Below are 13,713 nucleotides of genomic sequence, written 5' to 3' on the forward strand. Positions count from 1 at the left end.
AGGTTTGTTTTTTTTTTTACTGCCTTATTCCAATAATTTAACCTTTGTACAGAGTTACAGGATGCTATATCTAGTAAAGATGCTACCAAGGAGCAAAAACCATTAGCATCAATTTTGCCTCTGGAGAGAAAACTCCCTTGGGTCAATTTCTGTACAGGCATATAAGCTCCCCATCTAAGAACAGAGGAAGAGTAATGGACAGATAAAACAAGGGGTTTCCACCGAATAGGCAACCAATTAAGACTGATAAGTTGTGGTGTTTCATACTGGAAATGAAATAAACTATGCAGCCATGTTCTCTGTGATTTGAAGTAGCCTAAGCTCAAGGCAGAGAGGCTGAGATAGAAACAATTACAGTAATCTAACCTGGTAAGAACTACACTCTATAGCGTGGTCCTAAAATCCATTATTGGAAGCACAGACTTCAACATACTCAAAAAGCACAATTTTAAAAAAGCAATCTTTACCACAGCATGAAGCTATAGTTTCAAGAACAGTGACATATCCAAAATAATGTCCAACTCCAGACTTGCTGTGTGTCTGTGATCTCTGCCCACAAACTGTAATGCGTGTTGGAATGTTTTGGAGGAAAAAGCCAAATAGAAGTGCTGGATCTTTTAACATGCTTGATGTTCCTTCTTTTGGACAAGTATGGGAAGTCAATCTTTTACACTGCAGGACTAAGATTGTGGAATTCTTTACCTGCTCAGCTTCGCGCCTTACGAAATATAGATGAATTTAAAAAGGATTTGAAAACTGTTCTGTTTCAGCAAGCATTTGATATTTTTCCTTAGGGGTTAGTTCTGGATTGTTTGGATACTGTTGGATTCTAATGTTTTAGCAGATATTGTTTTGATATATGTCGGTGAAATGTGTATTACTATTATGACTGTAAATTGTTATGACAGTCTGACAGGGTGGGAGGATGGGGGTGGGTCGGAGGTATGCATGGGGACATCAAAGCATATCATTGATATTCTAACAGGATGGGTGTGGATAGGTGAGGGGTGGGGTGATCAACAGAGACATACAGCTTAGAAATGTCAAGTAGTAGTAGTAGTAATGGGCTAGGAACCCCAGGTCCTTGTTAAGTCCTTTCTGTTGGGTGTTAAAATATTCAATCATTCTGACTTCAAAGGTCTTCACCTATCCACACCCATCCTGTTAGAATATCAATGATATGCTTTGATGTCCCCATGCATACCTCCGACCCACCCCCATCCTCCCACCCTGTCAGACTGTCATAGTAATGCTTGAATGTTTTCACTTATATACACTGTCAGCTAGCACATTTGCTTATTTCCGATCTGACGAAGAAGGGCAACCTTCGAAAGCTAATCAAGAAATGTATTAAGTTATGTCCAATAAAAAAGGTATCATCTTATTTTCTTTTCCATGTTTTATTTTGTTTGATTTCTATTGATAACCTTAAGAGTGGACTAACACGGCTACCACACTCCTCTACATGTTGAGTGAAGAAATTTTTCTCCAATTTGTTTTAAATTTACTTCATTGTAGCTTCATCGCATGCCCCCTAGTCCTAGTATTTTTGGAAAGCGTGAACTGACGCTTCACATATACCCGTTCAACTCCACTCATTATTTTATAGACCTTTTGTTTGTATGGGATGTATAATGTAACGTCATCAGCATAGATAAATGGGTTGAGGCCTTGGGTGGATAGGGTCTTGGCTAGTGGAGTCATCATGAGATTGAAAAGGATCGGTGATAGTGGTGATCCTTGTGCTACTCCGCAGCCTGGTTTCCACGGTGACGATATGTTTGTTTTTGATTTTACTTGATATGTTCTTGTGGTTAGAAAATCCTTAATCCAATTGAGAGTGCCACCACTGATTCCGAAGTATTCTAGGAGTCGTAGCAATATGTTATGGTTAACCATGTCGAATGCACTTGACATGTCAAACTGGAGGAGGAGAATGCTCTTGCCTATTGCTATTTCCTGCTTGAATTTGGTTAGGAGAGTGAGCAGTACTGTTTCGGTGCTGTGTAGGGGTCAAAATCCCAATTGTGACTCGTGTAGTATAGTGAATTTGTTTATGTAGTCATTGAGTTGTTTGGTCACCAGTCCTTCCATTAGTTTGACTACTAATGGGATAGATGCTACTGGGCGGTAGTTGGTTATGTCGTTTGTTTTTTTCTTGGTGTCTTTTGGTATTGGGGTGAGCAGGATGTTGCCTTTTTCTTGAGGATAGATACCCTGTTGAAGCATGAAGTTTAAGTGGGATGTGAGATCTATTATGAAGTGGTGGGGGGCAGATTGTATTAGGTGGCTGGGGTAGGTGTCCAGTTGAGTATTTTTTAATCACCTGGTTAACTGTGTCAACGCTAAGTAGAGCAAAATTTGACCATATTCGGTCAGCAGGGTATTCACCAGGGGTTGGGTCTAGAACATTAATGAAGCTTTCTATGTCCATGTTGTTCTGAGGTAGGGTTTTGCGTAGGTTTACGATTTTTTCATTGAAATATTTAGCAAGGTGGGATGTCAGTGTTGGTTGTGGTGACCGGTGTTGTGTCTAGTAGTTTGTTCATGAGATGGTATTGTTTCTTCGTGTTTTTGTAGTCCGGCCCAATTTTAGTTTTGTAGTACGACCTTTTGGTCTGTCTAATTGCGTATTTGTATTTCCTTTGTAATTGTTTCCATGCATTGAGTGTGTGATCGTCTTTTTTTTTTCTCCATGCGCGTTCCAGTTTCCTAGATTGTGTTTTTAGTTTTTTCAGTTCTTCATTGAACCACAGTGTCGAGTTGTGTCTACGTGAAGTTCTTATTTGTAAGGGTGCTATTTCGTTTAGTATGTGTCTGCATCTTTTGTCCCATTCTGAGAGTAATATATGGATTCCATTTGTGCTGTCCAATCGTTGTTGTATATCTGTTGCCAGAAAGTATCTGGGTCTATTTGGCCTCTCGTGGTATAAGTTGTGTGTGGAGAGGACCCCTTTTTCGCCATTTTAGGGATAGGTCTAGTTTGTAATGGTCAGTCCATGGTGTTTCTGTCCATCTAGCTTGTGTTATGGTTAGGTTCTTATCAGTGGACAGTTTGTATGAGATGAGGTCGAGTGTGTGACCCTTCAAGTGGGTTGTTTGCATGTGTGGCCATGTAAGGTCACATAGATGAAGGAAGTCCTTGCAATCTCGTGCGTTGATAGAGTTTGGGTCTTCAAGGTGAAGGTTAATGTCTCCTAATACTAGTGTATTGGAGTTAGATACACACGTATTTGAAATGAAGTCCATGAAGTCCGCCTGGCTGTCGTTCCAGTTACATGGTGGTCTGTAGAATAGGACGCAATTTAGGTGGTCGAGCAGGGTTTTATGGTGGATTCTGATTGAGGCTATTTCGAGGTGGGTTGTTATAGATTCAGCAGTGGTTTCAATTGTGAGGTGAGATCGGTATATGAGTGCTATGCCCCCTCCTCTTTTTTCTTTTCTGGTCCAGTGGGTGATTTTGTATCCTGGAGGACATAGGTTTAAGATGATAGGGTCCTTCTGATCATTGATCCAAGTTTCAGTGATGAAGAGTAGATCAAGTTTCTCTGACATGATCCAGTCTGTTGTTATTATTGTTTTGTTTACTACGGATCTGGTGTTGACGTAGCCTATTTGAATTTTTTGGTATGGGTCTTCTACGTTCGGTGTTTGTGGACTTTTGTAAGTTGTTTCTTGGTTTGTGTGGATTTTTTATGATCCTTCTTTTCATTTTGTTGAGGTTGTAGGCTTGTTGGTTCTTTTCCTTTGTTTGTGGTACCTCCCTCATAGCAAACACCTGCAGAGGAGCTAAGTTATCCACTCCTGGTGTCTTCTTCAAAGTTTTCCTCATTATCATCTTTAAATTTTTATGAAACCTCTCTACCCGTCCATCTGTCTGTGGATGATAAGCTGAATGTGTAACTGACTGATCCCAAAAGGATTCCATATGTTTTTCAAGAAATGGGTCATAAAGTTTGTTCCTCTATCAGTATTTTCAATTGGCAGAATATACCTTCTCATCCACTGTTCTAGGCAAGGAACAGTATAAATACTTACAATAAAACTGTAAAAAGTAAAAACCGATATAGCTACACACAAGATATAAAATCAAGGTTACTTGTTATAACCCCTGGAAATACAATTCATGTTTTTTTTTTTATATTGCCTTCTTTGTATAATATAATCCCATAACCCTCCACTCCATTCCTCCTTAACGTACAAATTCTTGTATAAAAGCAGCATCTTTAACTGAAGCAAAAAATGTTCTCCATTAGTCTCAACTGAACAGGCAGTTTATTCCATGCTGTTAGGGCAGCCTACAGAAAATGCTCTAGATTGTGTCTCCATTGTTGCAACGATGGATTATGCAGTATACGTGTTCCTTCTGACCGAATAGATCTTGAGGGTTTATAAATCCTCAAGACAGTATTCAGGTACAGAGATGCTTCACTACTTAATGCATGATGTACTGTCATTATCATCTTTAGTTTAAATGTGCCTAAATACTGGCAGCCAATATAAGGAAGATAAAAACAGTCTGATAAGATCAAATTTCCTCAATCCAGTTAAGAGCCGCATAACTCTGTTCTGCACTGTCTGCAAGGCTTTTAACAAACCTGCAGGCAAACCAAGATAAAGAGAGCTACAATAATCTAATCTTGTCAACACCAAAGTCTGAAAAATAGTTCAGAAGGCATCTTGATTCAGAACAGTTTTCAGTCTATGCAATGCAGTCTAAGCAGTACAGCAGTATTTAAAAGTGGAATTGCCCACAGGAAATGTATAGCATAATTTATGACCACCAAAATATATTGATAAGCCCAGTGCTTTTACCAATAGGGATTGTGATATCCATGGCCAATCATGTAGAAGGTTCCTCTGTCACTGGTAAAAGAACTAGAGGAGCCTTCATGGGTTTAAAGGACAATAGTTGGACTCGGGAAAACTGGCACAAAACCTCCTAACATCCTCCCCTTTGCTGGCCAGTGAAACAAGTGATCCATCCTTCTAATGTTTTCTTATGTCCTAAATATCCTGTCAATGGATGTGAATGGGCCAAAGTCATAGCTTTCTGCATCCTATGGGGTACTGCAAATTGCTTGGTCTCCTTCCCATTGTTTCCCCATATTTTCCTATATCAGGGGTCTCAACCCAGTTTGGTTTTCAAGATACCCACAATGAAAATGCATGAGATCATTTTTTCATATCTCATACATATTCATTCTGGGTGTCCTGAAAACCTGACTGGATGTGTCCCAAGGACAGGGTTGAGAACCTCTGTCCTCTATAATAAACCCTATTGAACTTCAGAATAGGGATACTTGTTCTTCTTCAGGATCATTCCTCCCTACATTCTCACATCCTCTCAAGCCCACCTGAAAATCTGGTCATTCTCCTGCTCCTTTATCTCTTCTCAGTCCATACAGAGATGGTTCTGTCATTTCTTTCTTGAGGGCCTTTTCGTTTTTCCTCCCTTCTATCTGAGTGGGTTTTCCTACTTTTTTCAAGAAGTCCAATAATTTCAAATGGAAATGTGTCTCCTTGCTTGTCCTTTCCCTCCTCAGCCTCCCACCAAGCTCTAGTCAGCACATATGCTTCCTGACTGTCTTTTACCTCCTTGGAAAACCCTTCCAGTTCCAGCCTAAAATCATTGTAAAAGGTAAGGCCAAGGCCAGTTTTATTCTTTTTTGCTCAATTGGCACCCATCGACTAGGATAAGCATTCACATCATCATACATACATACATCTTACTCTCACCAAATCTCTATTCCTCCCACCCACCCACAATTGATCTTATAAATCAACCCCTATCTGGTTAAGATTTGTTTTCATTTAATATGATTTGATCAATGCCAGTATCCAGGATCACATTTATCTATCTCCCATTTATATGACTGGGAGACTATAGGGGTCATCTGTACCTCAACCTCTCTATTTCCCTTTGGCTTCACATTCACAGTGCCCAAACCAGAATATTCTGTGTGGACAAACCATCTTAAAATGTCCAGCCTCTGGGGTCTATCCTCTTTGTACTATCAGATGCGTATATTCTTTCATAGTCCCCTTTTGAGCTTCCATATTTATTAAAATTCTTGAGAAATCTCCATGTTATTACCTATCCCAGTGCAGCCGCAGAAGGTGTAAATATGAGTGGGGTGCAAAAATTGCTCCCAGTCATATCCTCTCATTGGCTGTGGCAAAACAGGTAGGATGCCAGTGGGTGAGAGTTGCATAGACACTACCCTAACTTGGTACAGTCTACCCTATCCTTCCCTCTCTGCTGCTAATAACATTGGGAAATGTCGCCTGCCAGAAATTCCTAGCTTCATTAACCTGACCTTCCATGGTATACTCAGAACCTGAATACTTCTCTGGTAAAATGAGTACTTCCTCCATCGTACTTGTGCTTTGTTAGCTAACCAGGTCACAAGTCTAATGGACCTGTTCCCAGATATTGCTTCAGGGCTATTACAGCTAATTTTTGCATCACTATCCCCCTGTGGTTCCACTCACCTACGCAGGAGATCCATAATCCTTTGGGTAGTGCTCTAGAATGGTCTCCATATAAACACAATCCCAGCGTTCAGAGTCTTGAAGTGAGAAGTTTTGAAAATGTTTTCAATAAAAACATTTGAACGATGGGACAGTGTACCATGGAGCGATACAAAAGCATTATAATGTCCTCACTTTTGTTTTCTTCTGGAGCCCTAAGCCTGAATACAACATTCAGGAGGATTCATTTATTCAGCTGGAATCTGATAAAGCCAACCCTTTTATAGAGTACCTTTATTTCCTATCTACCTTCCTGAAGACTCTCTTGTTCAGGTGTTGCACAAACTTCCATCTCCTCCTCCACTCCTTGAAACTCAGACTCTGCAGGAATTGTCTCTGGTGTCTTGATATCAATGGACTCATTGCTTGGAGTCGGACTCTCTGCAACAAGAGGAGGAACTTCCATCTGTAACTGCTTCACTAATAGCCGCACCTGCAAATCTGTGTCAGGCTATTGAGTGGAATCCCCGCCTTCCCTTCTATCAAGACTTCATCCACTGGGCTTCTCCTGTCACAATGTGTTTTCTCCTCAGCAGCTTTTCTATGAAGAGGTTCTACTGATTGAGCTGCTCACATGACTGACCAAATTCAGCTAAGTTACTCTTACATTGCACCTCTGCAATCCGTGCATGCTCTCTTGTAAGTCATGGAGTAGGTCATCTGCCTGTCACTGTATCCTCTCCATGGAAGATTTCATCAGGGTCATATGCTTCCTTACGCAGGTGACCTCTGTTGTCCTGCGCTCCAGGTTCTTTTCTAAAGCTGTAACCTCTTATTCTTTTTCCCTTGTCAGGTAAGGGATTTTCTGCATTTTAATTTTTAACTGGGCACTTAACCAGGCATTCTGGGCCCGTGTCCAGTCTCTTTCTTGATCCAACTGCTTCTCCTGGTGGACCAATGAACTTTCCTAGGCCTGTAGCCAGTGGCGTAGCCAGACCTGATATTTTGGCTGGGCCCAGAGCTAATATGGGTGGGCACTAAATATATATATATATATATATATATATATATAGACATATGAGTAGTGTTTCTTGGAATACTACAAAATAATAATGATATTCAATTATAATATGATGTAAAAAAGCATTTACAAAAATACAATTTTATTACCTGCTGCTGGGTTGGCAGCTACTGCTCCTTGGCAGTAATACGATCTGGACTGGACTGGACGGATTAGACTGTCACTGGAAATCTGGAATGATCTCGACTCGATTTATCAAAGAACCTTGTTTCTTTATTCCCATTTCCCACGTTTCTTAGGGGGGGCAGGGGCAGGCTCAGGCTTGCAGCGCAGTCGCACTAATCCCCCCCCCCCCCTGCGTGCCGTGCATGCACGTGCAGCTAGCTATGCCCTCAGATGCCATCATGCCACGAGCGTGCGGAGCCGGGAGCAAGAGCGAGGCTGAGCAGCACGCCCGCCGCTGCGCACAGCCACGTTCTGCGTAGGCTGTAGGATGGATGGGAAAACAACTCGCCTGTGAGATCATCATCAGCTGAGCCTGAGTGGGTGCCCACGACGTGGTACGCTAGGGCTGCTCCGCTCCGCTGCGCAGCTGCAGTCAGTCACTCAGTCAGTAAGTATATTGTGCGTGCGGCGTGCGCTTGGGTGGTGCCGTGGTCGTGGTGGGCGGGCCTGAGCCGAAATCGGGAAAGAACCTGGTCCTGTAGAGAGAGATCAGCTGAGCGGCTGAGCCAGAGCACGAGCGGGTGCTGCAGTGTGCAAAATTTGCATGTACTTGGGTGGGCGGGCCTGGGCCGAAATTGGATGGGCCTGGGCCCGTCCAGGCCCGCCCGTAGCTATGCCCCTGCCTGTAGCTCCTCTAGCTTAAGTTGCAATGCTGCTTTTGCAGTGTCCCTTCCTTGGGACTTGGCACTTAATTGCCTTATCTCCTCCACCTGCTGTTCAATTGCTTCCCATAATCCTTTCTGTTCTGCTTCCACAGCAGTGCAGATAGATTGTAATCCTTCTGTGTGAAAGCTCCCATCAGCTCCCTTTTATCTCTTTCAAAGTCCTGCACTTCTATCAGCTGTACTTAAAGAACTTCATTTTCTTCTTGCAGCTTCTTGTGCCTTACCCAACTCCCAGGTGCGGTCTTCAGTATAGAGGTGGGCTCCCTCTAGCTTTGCCCATTGCTCTCTGAGCTCTGTACTGTAGGAGTATTTGCTGTGATCTCACCCACCCTGTGTGCATATGAGAGCACCTTTACAGACAAAATGGACGCTGCAACCTTTCACCTATATGTCTGGCTACCCACTGTGCAGAAGGCAGCATTTCAGCTTGTAAGAGATTTACTGAAGCCTGCATCACCTCCAAGGTCACTCTGCATCGGGGGAGAATGCCTGTCCCAGGGAGAGAGCTTACGAGATAAGACGGACAAAGGAAGCTTGATACAGATGCTGGGAGTACATGGGGGAATTATTTCTGATTGGCTCCCAGAAAAGGGATTGATCTGAGAAGCGGGAACAGAAGGACTAGTTCCAGAGAGTTGCTGAAGAACTAAGAAGAAGAACAGAAGCAAAGAAGAAGATAACACTTGCATTTCTGCAAGCACCTGATTTTCCTAAGAGACTTACTGATAATACCTGGCAAAGCTTCTCCCCAGGTTACAGCTGTCTACAGGATCTATACTGAGTCTGTATCATATGTGGCTGATCAAGACAAGTGCATCACCTGAGCTTGTGGGACCTCGCTGAGACCTTCGGCTGAGGCATTGGAAGGAATCTGATCTGGAAACCGGGACGGTGAGATCATAGTTTACTTCCTTCAGGCTGGGTTAGATAATTAGTCTGTGCTCGGACCCATCAGATGTGTGACGTCAGGATTTATGATCTCTAGTTGCTGTTAGCCTAGTATAAGATTTGTGTGGTAATCATTAGGATCTTGGTATTGTGTTTATCTGTCATTACAGATTTTAGCCATAGGATAATCATAGTTATTCTCTATATTTTTGGGTATCATTGTGTGTGCAATCAGGAATTGCTGATGCTATAAGCTGATAAGAGTTTTCTATATTTTTGTATATAACGCTGTATAAATAAACTAATATATTCCATTGGTCTGTCCGTTATTTTCCATGCAGCTAATGTTGGGCAGAGGCCACGCCCCCTAGACATAAGCGAGTACATAGGTAGGAAATTGGCCTCTTACAAAAACATATATATAATCCCCTACAAATTGGGGCTCTCGTCCGGGATGGTTAGGGCAGGAAGACAGCAGAAGTTAAAACTTTTTCTGAGTGTTTTCAGAAAGCTGGTTTGACTTTCTGTTTCTCTCTGCACGAACTGCAGTTCCACTCTAGCTGACGGCAGACTTTTGTTTATACAGCTGTGTTTTATTGCTGCAATTGGTTGACAGATTTATTACTCTGAGCTCCAAAGAAAGAAAAACTGTTTATCTAACTCTCTAAGGAAGGAAAGCAGGGTGTGTTTAGTCTTTAAAATGGCGACCGGCACTGTTGGCACATTGCCTGAAATTCTTCTGAGTGAACAGGAGAGGGGCGTGCTTAAAATACTACTGCCACTCTCTCAGAGCAAGTCTAAACCAACTCCTCCTACTGTAGAGTCTGTACGTGCTTTATTTGGTAGCAGGTCACCGAATAGCTCAGAAGCATATGCTACGGTTTTAAATACAATTATAAAAGAGAAACAGCATTTGTCACAATGGATGCTTTGTGAATTGGGCGTGTCTCTTTTGGCAGTCAAGGACTCTTTGATGAATGAGATAAGACAGATATCTGTACCTCTAACAGATCGCATAGCGGAGTTGCAGTTAGATTTGTCCCAGACTAGGGAAACTGTCCAGGAGCGAGACAGTGAGTTAGCTGCATTACGAGTTGATTTAGACACTGCCAGATCTGCTTTAGCAGGGACCAATGTAAGCCCCGCCCCACCTGACTCCTCTGAAGAGATTTGTACGGAGTGCCAGACACTGTATGATAAGTGTAAAACTTTGCAGTGTGACCTAACTGATTGTGAAGCACTTAATTACACATTAAAGCAGGAAATTGCCCAGTACCTCGTGTCTTTTGATGCGGTGCAAGAGAAATTTTCTCGGGTGACGGGTGCATTACACAACCAGATTGGGGAAACAGATAAGTTGCGGACATTAAATCGGGAGCTAAAACAGGTCTCAGAAGGTGTTCAGAGTGAGTTGCGCAGGGAGCTAGTGGCCACTCAAGAACAATCTATGTCTGTGTTTCAAAATTGGCACGCAGCCAAGCTAGAGTTGGCGGTGTTAAAAGAAAAGCAGGAGACAGTCTCACTACAATTAGAATGTACAGTGAAGGACAGAGATTCATTGTCTAAAGCATTAGAGGAGTGCACTGTTAAGATTTCCACAATGCAGCAAGAGCTTACGCAAATGGCTCAGGAAGAAGTACCGTATACCTTAGAGTTCCCCGACAGTTTTGCTGTGGGTCACCTCACGCCAGCTCCCGAAATGAACCGTTACGTGAGCCGGGAGGGACCCGAGTTAAACACACCCACTGGGGGCATGGCTCCGGCTCTTTCCCGCCCCTCTGTACAATTCAGCCCCATAGTGGCTGGTGAACGAAGCAGCAGACCCGAGACAGTGCCACACCCATTGGGGGCACGGGCCCAGGGACTGCCGGCTGAAATCATCAGCTCACTTGGACAGGTGCCTAGCTCAGGGCCTCAGCCTTCGGCAGATCCACCCAGTTTTAGCAACGCACCTGCCCCGAGGTTCTCTACACCTGGTAGTGATCAGCGGCATGTCAAGCCGGAACCCCAGAAAGGAATGTCTATGGAGAGGCAGGCATATGTTATAAAGATGCTACGCACCGTAATAGCGCCTTTTAAAGAGTCTGCCTTGGTATCCATAGAAACCCATCTTAAGGCAGTGCATGAACTCCTGCAAACCATGCACGTCTCTTCTGAGAATGATATCAGAGCCCTCCTCAAATGGACCTTTAGTACCGAGTGCCATGAAGTTCTAGATTTGATCATGTCTGATAACCCTGATTTACGGTCAGTGGAGCAAGCCTTAGCAAAGCGCTACGGTCTCTTTGCCAACTCTCTGGAAGCTAAGCGTGCAGCGTATACTATTAGTTGTAAGCCGGAGGAGAGTCCGCGGGAGTGGGCCCATCGCTTGAAGCATGCATATTATCAGGGGGGGGTCCCGCCTGACTCTAAAGATCTTGAATTTGGTGATTTCAGGGAACTTTTTATACAGGGTCTGCCTGATCCGATAAAGATTCCATTGGCAGGAAAAAACGCAGAACCCTATTCCAGCCTTCTAAAGCAGGCTGAAGGAATTTTTGAAATCTGCCGCGCCAAGCCAATCGCAGAGACTCCTAAACCGGCATCCAAGAGTCGCAACAGGGTGATACCACCCGCTGTTTGTGCGGTCACTTCCACGCTTTCTCTGGAAAACAAAGCGCCGAGACCAACTACGCCGCCGGGCTTTCAGGCCCTGCCGCGGGATGCAGCGCCCCCTATTGCACAGGAGGGACAGCAACACCCTAAAAAGAAGCGGTTTAATCAAAAGAAGTGGAATGCAGAGAAGATCCGCGCTATGCAAGCTCAGCTGGACCAATTGATGGCAAGATGTTCAATCGCGGAGTCTAGCAATGTACCTAAGACACCTCCATCTCATAAGAAGGTCAAATTCCAGAAGCAGAAGGACCAGTCTTCTAGACCGCCGACCCCTCCGGGGCTTAGTGTTAAATCTGTTGAGGTGGAACAGCCATCCTCTTCGGAAGAAGAACAAGCATGACTAGACGTGTCCACCAAACCTGTTACCGCAAGCGTCCCCACTGTCCACGTGGATGCGTTGTCGCCCATCAGTGAGGAGTCCCCCGTGAACCATGCTGCGTCTCAGCCCTCGAACCCGGAAGGGCCTCTTTCAAAAGACCCATCCCAGGAAGTCAGGTATTTTCTAGGTAAGCTTATATCTAAAGGTTACAGATATACCGTGGAGTTGTTAATTCAACAAGTACTTTCCTGTGAAGGTCTCCTGGATACAGCCTCAGAGGTGACTTTGGTCACCCAGGGCCTGTTTCAGAAACTAGAGGCATCTCTAGGGGGGGGTCAGGATGTGCTGCATGTCACACCGTGCGACTTGTCACTGGTGGCCTATGGCAATCAAAGTATTGGAACTGTGGGACAGGTTTGGCTATCTTTACAGCTTGGACAGATGACCGTCAGGCACCCAGCCATCATCACTACCAGTGAGGGTGAAGAATTTCTGATTGGAAATGACCTTTTGAAGAGATTTCGGCCTGTTTTGGATTATGACGAGGAAACGATCTGGTCTAAAGTCACTCGACCCCTTAAATATGTGCGAGGGAGATACTGGCGTACAGTCAGTGATGCCAACTCTGTGGAGCTACAGGACACTCCCCTGCGGACTGATCTCCGGTGTTCCGCGGATCCGCCCATGCGGGAGCCTCCTTTGACAGATGCACCAAAAGGGGGTCAGAAGCATGAAGAGCTGGTGCAACAAGCGGACCAACTAGAGATTGTTTCACAGGACTCAGCCAAGACGGATGACTTAACAGATACTGTGTCTCCCGTATCACTTGAAATCTCATCTCCTATCTCTGCTCCTGATTTTGCTCATCCTTGCAAGGTGACTGTCATCACCCAGAAAGGTGATGAATTCACCATACCAGTTCAAGTGGCTAACACCCAATTGCTTCAAGCTACTTTACTGTTCACTAGTGATCTCTCCTACATCAGTGACTCTTTGTACAACCAAATTCGTAAGTCTGTACATCTTCCCTTCAGCAGATGTTCCTCTACTTCGGTACAGGTACCGGGCCAAGGCTCCAAGCCGCTTGACGGAATATGTGGCCTTCCCTTGACTGTGGGAAAGAAGACATTCACTCACCACTTCTCTATTGTCCGGGGCTTGAGAGAACCCTTATGTTTGGGGTCAGATTGCCTTGTACGACTGGGAGTTTATGTGGACCTGGTGAATCTTGTCCTGTGGAGTAGAATGCAGAACAACCCAGTGGAACTTGAACCTACGGCTGTTTGTTTGAAGTCTGGACAGACCATTCCCCAGGTCTGTGAGGTAGTCTGTGACAAGGATGTAACCATTCCAGGAAGAGTTCGGGATTTTTCCCTCAAGCTTCGCCTCGCTCAAGGACAACGTCTGCTGGATGATGTAGTGTTCTTTAACCCACATGCCCACTTTCGAGACCTTGGATTGACAAT

Source organism: Microcaecilia unicolor, chromosome 9 (assembly GCF_901765095.1).
Source record: "Microcaecilia unicolor chromosome 9, aMicUni1.1, whole genome shotgun sequence".
Classification (NCBI taxonomy): Eukaryota; Metazoa; Chordata; class Amphibia; order Gymnophiona; family Siphonopidae; genus Microcaecilia; species Microcaecilia unicolor.